The 15,036-nt window shown below is 33.5% G+C and overlaps 1 non-coding gene across 1 annotated transcript; it reads right to left on the bottom strand.

Annotated features, from left to right (window-relative positions):
- Positions 1-605: 605 nt before the first annotated feature.
- On the bottom strand, positions 606-750 carry LOC129043310 (small nucleolar RNA SNORA7). The gene has a single exon (XR_008504402.1). It is a non-coding gene; the product is annotated as a small nucleolar RNA SNORA7 (small nucleolar RNA).
- Positions 751-15,036: the final 14,286 nt, after the last annotated feature.

The raw sequence follows: 15,036 nt of genomic DNA, 5'->3' as shown, positions 1-15,036 counted from the left end.
GCCGGTCCTTCAAAATGACCAAGGCAGAAAAAAATAAAAAGAATTTTTAAACATGAACAAAACCTTCAAGAAATATGGGATTATGTAAAGTTGATAAAATCAATGACTTGCTGGCATTCTTGAGAGAGAAGACAAATAAGAGAAACTGGAAAACATACTTGAGGAAATAATTCAGGAAAATTTTCTGAAACTTGCTAGAGAGGACACCATGCAGGTACAAGAAATCCAAAGAACTTGAGTGAGATACTATACAAGATGATCATCTCAAAGGCACATAATGATTAGACTATCTATGGTCAATGCAAAGAAAAAAATCGAAAGGCAGCTAGAGAAAAGGGTAATGTTACCTATAAAGGGAAGATTGTCACACTAACAGAATTCTTAGAAAAACTTACAAGCCAGAAGAGACTGGTGGCCCATTTTAACATTCTTAAAGAAAAGATATGCCAGCTAAGAATTTGATATCCCACCAAATTAAGCTTTATAAACAAAAGAGAAATAAAGTATATCTCAGGGAAACAATTGCTAAGGGAATTTATCACTAACAGACTGGCTCTATAAGAGATACTTAAGGGAGTTCTTTTTTGTTTGTTCATCTGATTTGACACTGTTGCAGAATGTCTTCCAATTGCCAGATCTGGAGCAAGCTGGGAATGGAATGAATGCCTCTGCTTTCGTGAAGGTTTGCTTTCCCTTCCTTCTGAAGGTGGCAGAATACTGGGCACTCTCCAGACACAATCCCAGGAGATTAAGAGTTCTAAACATGGAAATGAAAGAACAGTACTAGTACTTGCTACCATAAAAGCACATGCAAGCACATAGCCCAGAGACCCTGTAAAGCAACTACACTATCAAGACTACAAAACACACAGCTAACAACACCATGACAGAAATAAAACCTGACATGTTAATATTGATCTTGAATATAAATGGCCCAAACACTCCACTTAACAGACACAGAGTGGCAAATTGTATTTAGAAAACAAGACCCATTCTTCTGCTATCTTCAAGAGATCCATCTCACATGTAATAATACCCAAAGGCTCAAAGTAGAGAGATGGAAATGGAAAACGATTTACTTTTGTTTTCCATAGCAGACAAATGGAAAACAAAAAAGAGCAGGGGTCACTATTATTCTATCAGATAAAATAGGATTTAAACCAACAACAGTAAAAAAAGGACAAATAAGGGCATTACATGATGATACAGGGTTCAATTCAAGAAGACCTAACTCTCCTGAATATTTACACACCTAACATCAAAGCACACAGATTCATAAAACAATTATCTCTGGACAAAAGACTTTGATAGGCACGCAATAATAGTGGGATACTTTGACACCCCACTAACAGCATTAAACAGATTATCAAGGCAGAATACTAACAAATAAATTCTGGACTTTAATTTGAGACTTGACCATTTGGACCTAACAGGCATCTATAGAATTATCCATCCAACAACCACAGAATATACCTTCTTCTTATCTGCACATGGAATATTCTTTAAAATTTACCACATGATCTGTCATAAAGCAAGTCTCAACAAATTTGAAAAATTGAAATTATGTCAAGCATCTTCTCAGACTCTACTGGAATGACAATAGAAATCAATAACAAGAGGAACTTTCAAAACCACAAATACATGGAAACTAAACAATTTACTCCTGAGTGATTTTTGCATAAATAACAAAATTAAAGCAGAGATAGAAAAATTTATTTGAAACAAATGCAAATACAGAAACAACTTACAAAATCTTCTGGTATGCAGCAAAAGCAGTCTTAAGAGGAAAGTTATAGGTCTAGACGACCACATCAAGAAGATAGAAAGATCTCAAATTCACAACTTAACGTCACACCTAAAGCAACTAGAAAAACAAGAACGAACTAAACCCAAAACTATCAGAATAAAAGAAATAACTAAAATAAGAGCAGAACTAAATGAAACTTATATCAAAAAAATACAAAGGATAAATAAAATGAAAACTCTGTTTTTTGAAAGAATAAATAAGATTTATAGACTGCAAGCAATTAGATTAACAAACAATAAAGGAAAAGATCCAAATAAGCAGAATCAGACATGACAAAGGTTACATCACAATCGATTTCACAGAAATACAAAACATCCTCAGAGACCTACCAGGTACCTCTATGTGCACGAACTAGAAAATCTAAAGGAAATGGATCAATTCTTAGGTGCACATGCCCCCCCCCAATATTAAACTAGGAAGAAACTGATATCTCAAACAGAATAATAGTGAAATTGAATCAGTAATAAAAACCTACAAGCCAAATAAAGCCTTGTGTATTAGCTTTATTCACAGCCAAATTCTATCAGATGTACAAAGAAGAGCTGGTACCCGTCCTACTAATATTATTCAACAAAATTGAGAAGGAAGGACTCTTCCCTAATTCATTCAACAAAACCAGTATCATATGATATCAAGATCGGTCAAAGACACAACAAAAAGAAAACTATAGACCAATATTTCAGATTAACACAGGAGAAATCTTCGAAAAATACTGACAAACTGAATCCAACAGCACATCAAAAAGTTAATTCACCACATTCAAGTGGGCTTTATTCTTGAAATGCAAGGATATTTCGATATATGCAAATTAATAAATGTGATTCACCACATAAACAGATTTAAAAACAAAAATCATAAGAACATCGCAATAGACATGGAATAAACATTAAACAAAATCACATATCCCTTCATGATTAAACCCACAACAAACCAGGCATTGAAGGAACATACCTAAAAATAATGAGGCATTTATGACAAACCCACAGCCAACATCATACTGAATGAACAAAAGCTGGAAGCATTCCTCTTAAGAACTGGAGCAAGACAAGAATGTCTATATCACCACTCCTGTTCAACATATTGCCGGTAGACCCAGCCAGAGCAATCAGAAAACAGAAAAAAATAGAAGCATCAAAATAAGAAAAGAGAAAGTCAAATTATCTCTCTTTACTGATGATATGATTCTATACCTAGAAAATCCTAAAAGTTCTACCAAAAGACTCCTAAATCTAATAAATGATTTCAACAAAGTCTCAGGATACAAAATCAGCTCACAAAAATAAGTGGTATTTCTATACACTTGTTATAAGTATATACCACTTGTAATTAGCTTATTATAAGCTTGAATGTTATATTCAAGCTGAGAACCCAATTAAGAATGCAGTCCTATTTATAATAGCTAGAAAAAAGTACCCAGGAATACATCTAACCTAGGAGATGCAACATCTCTATGAGGAGAACTACAAAACAAACACTGCTGAAAGAAATCACAGATGACACAAACAAATGAAAAATCATTTCATGCAAATGGATTGGAAGAATCAATATTATTAAATGTTCATACAGCTGAAAGCAATATACAGAATCAACACTATTCTTATCAAACTAATAATGTCAGTTTTTACAGAATTAAAAACAACCTAACATTTATATGGAATCAAAACAGTCTGAGTAGCTGAGGCAATCTAATGTCAAAAGTGTAAAGCCAAAGGCATCAAATTATTTGACATTGAACTATTCTACACAACTACAGTAATCAAAGCATCATGGTACTGATACAAAAGTGGACAGATAGAGAAATGGAACAGAATAGAGACCCCTGAAACAAAGCAACAACTCTCCAACCAAACCATCTTTGGAAAAATCAACAAAAATAAATAATGTGGAAAAGATACCCTATTTATTAAATGGTGCTGGGAAACTGGCTGACCAGATGCAGAAGAATAAAATCTGCTCCCTGCCTCTCACTTTAGGCAAAAATTAACTCAAGATGGATTGAAGAGTTAAATGTAAGACCTCAAATTATAAAATTTCTAACGAAACCTAGGGAATGCATACAACAAAGAACTAATATCCAGAATCTATAAAGGACTTAAATCAACAAGAAAATAAAAACCTGATTAAAAAGTGGTCAAAAGACATGAATAGACACTACTCAAAAGAAAACATACATGTGGTAAACAAACATATAGAAAATGCTCAACATTACTAATCATTGGAGAGATGCAAATCAAAACCATCATGAGATATCATCTCACACCAGGCAGAATGGCTATTGTTAAAAAGTTGCGGTGGCTCACGTCTGTAATCCCAGCATTTTGGGAGGCTGAGGTGGGCAGATCATGAAGTCGGGAGTTCGAGACCAGCCTGGCCAACATAGTGAAATCTCGTTTCTACTAAAAATACAACAATTAGCTGGGTGTGGTGGCACGCACCTGTAGTCCCAGCTACTTGGGCGGCTGAGGCAGGGGAATCGCTTGAACCTGGGAGGCAAGGGCTGCAGTGAGCCAACACCACACCATTGCACTCCAGCCTGGGTGACAGAGTGAGACTCCTTCTAAAAATAAACAATAAAAAATAAAAAAATTGAAAAATAAGAAATGTTGGTGAGGCTGTGGAGAAAAGGGGACACTCATATATTCTTGGTGGGAATGAAAATTTGTTCACCCCCTGTGGGATGCAGTTTGGAGATTTTTGATAGAACCATAAAGAGTAACTGGATTGCTGGGTCCATTACTACTTGACTCAGCAATACAATTACTGGCTATATAACAGGGAAATAAACTATTTTAGCAAAAAGATACCTGCACTCGTATGTTTATTGCTCTATTCACAATAGCAAACACATGGAATCAACGTATATGCCCAACAACAGTGGAGTGAATAAAGAAAATATGGTACATACACACAATAGAACCCTATACAGACATAAGAAAAGCAAAATCATGTCATTTGCAGCAGCATAGATGCAGCTGGTTTTGTGTTTTTGTGTTTAACCTAAGCAAACTAACATAGGAACAGAAAACCAAATACTACACATTCTCACTTGTAAGTGGGAGGTAAATATTGTATACACATGGACAGAAAGATGAGAATGATAGTCACTGGAAGCTCCAAAAGGGGAGAGAGAGGGTGGTGAGGCAAGGTTTTAAAAACTACCTATTGGGTATTATGTTTATTACTTGGACAATGGAATCATTAGAGGCTCAAACTCCAGCATCACTCGATATATCCATCTAATAAACTTGCACACATACTCACTGAATCTAACACAAAAAATATTGAAAAAAACAAAAAGACAAAAAGGGTAGTTCATCTTCCTTAGGGAAAGTCAATTTTATTATTCTACATTATTTTATTTTGGTTAAGAAACATTACTTGTATGAGTTTTCAAAGAAATTCTGGCCAGGCACTGTGGCTCACACCTGTAATCCCAGCACTTTGGAAGGCTGAGGCGGGCAGATCACCTGAGGTCAGGAATTTGAGACCAGCCTGGCCACCATGGTGAAACCCTGTCTCTACTTAAAAAAAAAAAAAAAAAAAAAATATATATATATATATATATATATATATATATAAAAGCCAGGTGTGGTGGCGGCATCTGGAATCCCAGCTACTCGAGAGACTGACCCAGGAAGTGGAGGTTGCAGTGAGCTGAGATTGTGCCATTGCACACCAGCCTGGGTGACAAGAATGAGACTTCATCTCAAAAAAAAAAAAAAAAATTCTAATAATCTCATGTGTTTTTACAGCATGTGTAGAAATCTGACCATAATCAAAGCCTGACAACATGTTTTTGAAAATATTTTATTCCTTGTTTGAGATAACTTTTGTCATCCAAAATTAAGGATAGTGGGCTTCTTTCTAGGGTTACAATTACAGAAAGGTTGTTGTGATGACAGTTTCACTGCCCACATCATCATTTTGTAGGTAGAGCCATAGAATGATTAAACGGGATTTAAAAACATTGATTTAAATATTTTTACCAATAAATACCTTCAGTTGACATGTATTAAAAGATACTTTTTATTTTTTTTCAGTTTTTGATGCCTCCAGTTGATTTCTTTTACTTTATTGCATTAGTTAATACCTGCAATACACAGTTAAATGATAAAACATTGGTCATTCTTTTTTCCTCCATAGGTTTGTGTGTGTGTGTGTTGTTTTTTAAATTTATACACTTTATTTTTTGTAGCATTTTTACATTTGCAGAAAATTTGAGCAGAAGGTGCAGAAAGTTCCCATATTGCCTCTCCTTGGCAACCTGTCTACCCACTGCACACAATCTCTTCTATTACCACCATCTAGTATTAGTGTGGTACATTTGTTACAACTAATAAACCAATACAAATATGTGATTTTAATTAAAGTGCATAGTTCAAATTAGGTTTCACTCTGTGTTGTATAGTGCTATAGGTTTTGATGAATGCATAATATTGTGTTTCCACCATTACAGTATCACACAAAATTAATCAAACTAAAAATTACCTGTGCTCCACCTATTCATTCTTCCTATCCCAAAGCTCTGGCCACTACTGATGTTTTTACTCTCTACAATTTAGCCTTTCCTAGATTGCCTTGTAGTTGAAACCATACAGTGTTAGCCTTTTCAGACTGTCTTCTTTCATTTAATTGGCTTCTTTCACTTAACAGTATTTTAGGTTCCTCTATGTCTTTCTATAGCTTGGTAGCTCATTTCTGTTCATCACTGGATAATATTCTATTGCACAGGTATAGTACAGTTTATTTATCCATTCACATATTGAAGGACAGCTAGGTTGCTTTCAAGTATTGGCAATTGTGACTAAAGATAGTATAAACGTCCATGTGCAGGTTTTTGTGTGGACATAAGTTTTCTATTCATTTGAGTAAATTCCAAGGAGTACAAATACTGAATCTTAGGATAAGATTATGTATAGCTATGTAAGAGACTTACAAATGGTATTCCAAAGTGGCTTACCATTTTACACTTCCACCTGCAATAAATGAGAGTTCCAGTTGCTCCAAATCCACATCAGCATTTAGTATTGTCAGTGTTTTGTATTATAGATATCAGAACAGGTATCTATTGGTATTTCATTGTTTTAATCCACAATTCTATGATGATATATAATTTTGAAGATCTTTTCATGTTTATTTGCTATGTGTCTTCTTTAGTGAGATGTCTCTCTAGACTTTCACTCATTGCCTTTACTGAGTTGTTTGTCTTTGTGTTGTTGAGCAATGAGTTTCTTGTATATTCTAAATATTAGAGCCATGTCAGATATTTGATTTGTAAATATTTTCTCACATTTTGTATGGTTTTTACTTTTCTGATACCATTTTATGAATAAACTATTTTTAAAATTTTTTACTCTGTCTTATTAATATATTTTTTCTTGTTTCTCATGATTTTGATGTCACTGCCAAAATGAAACCTCTATGATTTCTTCTAAGAGTAAGATAGTTTTAGCTCTTACATTTACATCTTTGACCTTTTTGAGTTAATGTTTGTGTACATTGAGAGAGAGGAGTGCAACTTCATTCTTTTGTATTTGGGTATTTCATTTTCTTAGCACTGTTTATTGAAGAGGCTATTTTTCTTTCACAGTTCTTGGAGTTAGCATTCTTGTCAAAGATAAGTTGGCCACAATGGTATAAACTTATTTCTGCACACTCGATTCTACTCCCTTTTTTTATATGAATGTTATTATGCCGGTACTACTCTGCTTCTCTTGCTTCGTAGCTTTTTAATAATATTCTTGACATTTGTGGTATTATTCCTGCCTTCAACTTTGTTCTTTTTTTTTCCCCAAGATTATTTTAGCTAGTCAGCAGCACTAGCAATCCTATAGAAATATTAGTATTGGCTTTTTCATTTCTGAAAGAGAGACAGAGAGTGGCCATTAGGATATTGTTAAGAATTGAGATGCATCTGAAGATTTCTTTGAAGAGTATTTCAATCATGACCATATAAAGTCTTCTAATCCATGCACACAAGATGGCTTTCCATTTACTTAGGAATTTTTAGATTTCTTTTAGTAATATTTTGCAGTTGTCAGTGTGCAAATATTACACCCCTTTGGTTAAACTTATTTGTATTTTATTATTTTGAATTCTATTGAATGTGTAATTGTTTTCTTAATTTATTTATAGATGGTTGATTGGCAGTATCTAAAAATGCAATGATATTTATTCATTGATGTGGTATCCTGTAACTTTTCTAAAGTCATTTATTACATTTAATAGTTGTGTATATATATTATTCAGTATTTTCTTTATATAGAATAACATCATTTATAAAGAAAGACCATTTTAGTTTTTCTTTTTCAATATTTATGCCTTTTATATTTTCATTATGCTTAATTGCATTGTCAAAAACTAGTACAATTTAATACTTGAACAGAAGTGGTAAAATAAGTCAAGTATGCCATGTTCCTGATCTTAGAAAAGTTTTGGTCTTTCATCATTAAGAATGATACTAGGTTGTAGCGTTTCATAAGTACACTTTATCAGGTGAGGAAATTCTATTCTATTTTTTCTACTTTGTACAGTGTCTTATCATAAAAGGATGATGGAGTTTGTCAGATGCTTTGCCTGCATCCATAGAGATGATAATATATTTTTCCCCTTTGTTCTGTTAATGTGGTGTGTTACATGATTAATTTGCATGGTGAACTGCACTTGTATTCCTAAATCATTCTTGTTAATGGTATATAAATTTGTATATGCAGTTGTACTCAGTTTGCTAATATTTTATTGAGGATATTTTTCTATATGTTTAAGGGATATTTGCTTATAGTTTTCTTTTATTGTGATGTCTTTGGCTTTGGTGTCTGGGAATGCTGGCCTCATAAGATGTATTAAAACTGCTTCCTCTTCTATTTTTGTAACAGTTTGAGGGTTGTTGTTAATTCTGTTTTTAATATTTGGTAGAATTCGATTTTCTTTTTTTTTTATTACCAATTCAATCTCTTTACTCCTTATAGATCTGTTCAGATTTTTTATTTCTTCTTCAGTCAATCCTGATAATTTGTATATTTCTAGATTATTGTCCACTTTGTCTAGGTTATCTAATTTTTTAGGATGCAATTGTTTACAGTAGACTCCTACATACTGTTGTAATGTCTCCACTTTCACTTTTTATTTTACTAATTTGAAATTTTTCTCTTTTCCTGCTCATCAAGTACAATTAAAGTTTTGTTAGCTTTGTTAATCTTCTGAAAGAATCAACTTTTGGTTTTGTTGATTTTTTCTATTGTTCTATTCTTTTTCTCTTTTTTCCTACTCTAATATTTTATAATTTACTTTCTTATACTGGCCTCATGGTTAGTTTGTTTTTTCTGAGTTCCTTGAAGTTCATAAATTATTGATTTTAAATCTTTCTTCTTTACAAATATAACTGTATAAAGCTATACATTTCCTTGTGAGTTTGCTTTCATTGCATTCTATAAGTTTGATATCTTATTCATTTTATTCTAAGTGTATCTTTTATGAAAATGTAAATTTAATTTTATTCTAATTTATTTTTTGATTTATCATTTTATTCATTGTCATTTTTTTCCAAGTGTATGTTGTTTAAATTTCCACACACTTGTGAATTTTCCAGTTTTTCTTTTAGTTTTTGATATTTAGTTTTATGCCATTGAAGTAAAAGGAGATATTGTATACGATTTAGACTTTCTTTTTCAAATTAATTAAGATGTGGTCTCTCCTGAGAAATGTAGCATGTGCACTTGAGAAGACTGTATATTTTGCTGTTGTTGAGTGGAATATTCTGTATATGTCTGTTAGGTCTACAGACAGCTCTCCCTATCTGTGGTTTAGCATGGGTGTATTCAACCAGTCAAGGCATAGAAAATACAGTACGGGGGGATGTAGAACCTGCATATATGAAGGGCTGACTTTTCATATCCATAGGTTTTTTTTGTTGTTGTTGTTTTTGAGACAGAGTCTCACACTGTTGCCCAGGCTGAAGAGCAATGGCGTGATCTCAGCTCACTGCAAACTCTTCCTTCCGGGTTCAAGCGATTCTCCTGCCTCAGCCTCCTGAGTAGCTGGGATTACAGGCATGCGCCACCATGCCAGGCCAACTTTTTGTATTTTTAGTAGAGATGGGGTTTCGCTATGTTGGTTAGGCTGATCTTGAACTCCTGACCTCGTGATCCACCCACCTCAGACTCTCAAAGTGCTGGGATTACAAGCATGAGCCACCGCGCCCAGGCCCATAGGTTTTGCAGGGCTGACTGTGGGACTTGGACACCTGTGGGTTTGGCATCTATGTGTACAGTCCTGAAGCTAATCTGCCATGCATTCCAAGAAATGACTGTCATTGGTTTACAGTATTGTCTTAGTCTTTTATTTCTTTATTAATCTCCTGCCTAATTATGGAATCCATTATTGAAAGCATGTTAATGGAGTTCCCACTATTACAAAATAGTCTGTTTCTCATTTCAATCCTATTGGTTTTTGCTTAATGTATTTTTGGGATCCATTTTGGTGTGTATGTATTTATACTTGTTATATTTTCTCAGTGAATTGACCATTTATCAATATATAATTGTGTTTGTGTCTTGTAACAGTATTTAATACAAATTCTATTTTACTAATTGCATTTAGTTACTAATTTCATGGAATACATTTTTTTCATCCTTTCACTTCCAACTTACTTGTGTTTTTGGATCTAAAGTGAGTTTCTTGTAGACAGCATACAGTTGGATTTTAAAAAATCTATTGCCAGTCTCTGCCTTTTAATTGGAGAGTTTAATCCATTTACATGTAAATACTGATAAGAATTCTGCCATTTTGCTGTATGTTTTCTATATGTTGTATCTTATTTTGTTCCTTATATCCTCCATTATGAAATTCATTTGTGTTTAGTTGTTCTTATTCTAGTATATCATTTGATAAATGTTTATTTTTCTTTCTATATTTTTAAGTTATATTTTTACTGGTTACCAAAGAGATGACAGTTGATATCTTTAACTTATAAAAATTTGTAGTTTAAATTAATTCAAAATGAACTTCAATTGCACACAAAAACTGATCATATACAGCTCCATCGCTCCTCCTTAATGTTGTAAAAGTTACAAATTTAAAGAGTATGTAAGCATTAGCATAGATTTATAATTTTTGGTCCATATTTTTTCTTTTAAGTCAGGTAGGAAAAAAGAATTTAAAAATCAAAAATACAATAATACAAAATTGTATATTTATCTGTGTAGTTCCCTTAAGCAGAGGTCTTTCCTTCTTCATAGGGCTTTCAATTATTGTCTAGTGTCTGTTTATTAAGCATGAAGGATTTCCCCTGGCATTTACCTTAGAGCATATCTACTGGCCACACATTATCTCAGATTTTGTATAATGGAGATATCTTACTTTCTCCTTTATTTTGAAGGACAATTTTGCATGATATGGAATTCTTGATTGACAGTTTTCTCTCTATTTTAAATATATTATCTCACTGCCTTTGGCTTTTATGGTTACTGATATCAAATTTGTTGTTAATTTTATTGAATTTTACTTTTTGGTTATGCACCACTTGTCTCTTGCTGCTTTCAAGAGTTTCTGTTTGTTTTTGTATTTCAACAGTTTTATGTATTGGGAAGTTTTGGCTATTATCTCTTCATATCTTCCTCCTGCCTCTTTATCTTTTTTATCTTCTTCTGGGATTCTCTTTATATGTATGTTGGTACAGTCAATGGTGTCATACTTCTAAATTCTTCTCCATTCTCTTAAAACTTCTGTCTCTTAAAACTTCTAAATTCTTCTCCATTCGTTTTGCTTTCTGTTCATCAAATTGAATAATTTTAATTGGTTTGTTATTAGGTCTGGTCAGTCTATTTTCCCACTTGTTCAAATCTGATATTGATCGCTCTTCTGTGAAATTATCATTTCAGTTACTGTACTTTTCAAGTACAGAATTTATATCTGGTTCTCTTTTTATAACTTACATCTCTTTATTAATAGTTTTGATTTGCTGAGACATAGTTCTCTTGTTTTTTGAAAAAACATCCTTTGTCCATTACTTCCTATAGTTTTTGACCATATATAAAGCAGTTGACTTAAAGTCTTTATCTGTTAAGTCCATGTTTGTGCCTCACAGGGACAATGTTTGCTAATTTCTTCTTATTCACCCCCTGCTTAGGTTTCATTGTTGTTCTTTTCCATGCACTATAGTTGCTTGCTTGTTTCGTGTCTTTCCCATGCTACCTTTTAAAGTTTGTGTTCTTTGTCATGTGTGGTTTCTGAAGTTTCTGTTCCTATAGATTCTGGTAAGCTGCTGGTTTAACCAAAATTTCCTTAAATTTCTGGAACCATAAAACAAAAGGAAAGAAAAGACAAGAAAAAAGTAGTCTTTTTTAATTTCTGTGTTTGCTGACTAGCTCCGTATTATATCACTCCTATAACACCTAGCCACTTTGTTAGTTCTCTTCCTTAAAGATCAGTTGCAAATGAAAAGTTAGGGCCTCCTCAGTACTTTTCAGAGCATGTATTTTTCCGCAGTAGGTGCATGATGACTTTGTTAATATTCCTTTATATGTAGGAGCTTTTTGAAGCTATAGTCTCCAAATTTATATTCCTCAGCTTTTCCCCTAAGGCTTTTTTTTCTTTTTGCATGCCTATTGTAGGTCTGAACTGTATTTTGTTATCCTAGGCAAAAACACCTTATTAATTTCCTTTATAATGGTGTCCAGCAATGCCATTCTTTTAGACACTTTTATACCCTGTCAGAGTTTGAATTAGGCTAAACAAAGGCAAATGCCTCATATCAATCAGAGAACCCTAAGATAGGTCAAAACAGACAAACACAAGTCCTTGAGAGTAAAGTTTACTGTTCTTCCTTCATAACTAAATACCTACTGAGATTATCATCTTCAAGACCACTATCTTGCCAAGGAAATGGAATGAAATAAGGCTAATTTAACATGCTGCAAATATTTTCTATCATCTTTAAGTAGCTGCTTTTGTTGATTAAGTAAATTATTGTTGCAAACCTCTGACTGTTTCTCAAAGTTACAGTAAGGTTGATTCTGACAACTTTGCTATTTTTTTTCAGGGTTTCCAAAGAGGAACAAGCTCATGGAGCTCCCTACTTTTCCATTTTAACTAGCTAAACTTTCTTGACTTTAGTGGAAGATTAAATAAGTACGCAAATATAATGCCGACATTTAGACTGAGGATAGGTCTTCTGCATATTAAATAAAATGCATGAATCTTTATTTCATTTCACTATTGATTGGTTCCTTGGTGTTGTATTCTTGTCAAATGTTTGCTGTGTAAATACATGGAATATCATAGTATTTTTCTCTTAAGATTTATATGTATAGGTAAATATATTAATGCATTTCTTAATTATGATCAACCTTTTATTCCTGGAATCAGTCCAATGTGATTATGATATAGTATTGTTTTAATGTGCAATTTGATTTTATTTGTTTCTATTCAGTTTGAAATTTGTGTATTGATATTTAAAGTGAGATTGGTCTAGAGTAGTTCATTTTATAAAATTTTTATATGGTTTAGTTATTTATTATACCTTGTACCTTAGGACAAAGTTATTTTTTGTTCTTTTTATACTCTAAAGCATTTAACTAGCCCTGGGATTATGTGACATATGCCATTGTTTTTAAACACTATTAAATTTAATATTGTAAGAAAAATATTCAATTTAGCTTGAAAGATTAAAAATATTTTATTTTGACGTTTAATTCTTTAATTAATCCCCCAGGCTTGATGGGGGATTTTATGGTCTTCCTCTCTAGGCAACTTAGTAGGTTCTTCATGTGAGGATCTCCTGGCTCTGACAGAAGAGGGAAAAAGTAATTATTGTGAAAAACAAAAAGAGATCTTTTTTCCACTACAAAGACCTACACCTAGGAGAAAAGATGCCAGAAATCAATTCTAAAACTTTATCTCAGTTTGGAGAGAGGAATTAATCCCACCACAGTCCTGGCTTCCCCAGGCTTCTAGTGTCACCTTGCAGGAGGACAGCCCATAGGCAGCAAGAGCTAATAAATCAAACAAATGCATTGGGAAGGCTGCAGACAAGGAGGCAAGGAGGAGCCAGAGGAGGACACATAAACTATTATACTGAAGAAACTAATAAAGATTAGAGCCCCTGAGATTGAGCCCAAGAAAACACTGACATTTAATTGAAACATTATGGAAAGCTCCTCTCTTGTAACCTTGTCACCACACCAACAGGGATCCGGTATAGTAACAGTGTGTGACAGCTGAAGGAGCTGTAAGACAGACTCTCTCTGAATACCAGCATGCATAGGTGACAGTTAATTTTATGTATCAATTTGGCTAAGCCACGGAGCCCAGATATTTTGTAGAATATTATCTTGGATGCTTTGTGAGGGTGTTTTTGGATGAGATTTACATTTAAATCAGTGGATTTTGAGTAAAGCAGATTGTCATCCATATTTGGGTAGGCATGATGTAATCAGCTGAAGACCTGAATAGAACAGAATGACTGACCTCCCTGAGGAAAAGGGAAAGGGAATGATGAGAGCAGACTGCCTTTGAACAGGACCTACATTTCCTGGATTTTCAAACTTCTGGCCCACCCTGCAGATTCCTACACACATGTACACACACACACACACACACACACACACACCCTATCCTGTTGATTCTGTTTCTCTGGAAAAGCTTAATACAAGACGGAAGCCCATAGTCAAAAAGAAAGACAAAAACAACGACACTAGATAACTTTGAAGACTCTGATACTTATTTAATGTTGTTAAATTTTTAAAATTTACATATATAACTGCACATACTTATGGGGTACATAGTGATGCTGTAATACATGTATAGTGATTTGATCACAGCAATTAGCACTTACAATATACATTTATGTTGGAAACATTCAATATCCTTCTAGCTATTTAAAACTACGTTACTATAGCCATCCTACAGTGCTGTAGAATGCTGAACTAATTCCTCCTATTTAGTTATCATTTTTTATCTTTTAACAAAACTCTCCCTATCACCCTTCTCCCTACTCATCCAAGCTTCTAGGATCTCTTGTAATACTTTTTACAGCTATGAGATCAAATTTTTTTTAGCCATATGTGAATGAGAACATGTGGTGGTTAACTCTCTGTTCCTGGCTTGTTTCACCTAGCTAATGTCCTCCAGTTTCATCCATATTGTTGTGAATAACAGGATTTTATTCCTCTTTATGCCTGTATAGTATTCCCATTGTGTATATGTACCACATTTTTATGCACTTATCTGTT

This window comes from Pongo pygmaeus, chromosome 7 (genome assembly GCF_028885625.2).
Source record: "Pongo pygmaeus isolate AG05252 chromosome 7, NHGRI_mPonPyg2-v2.0_pri, whole genome shotgun sequence".
Classification (NCBI taxonomy): Eukaryota; Metazoa; Chordata; class Mammalia; order Primates; family Hominidae; genus Pongo; species Pongo pygmaeus.
This window is presented reverse-complemented; position numbering and strand designations above follow the sequence as displayed.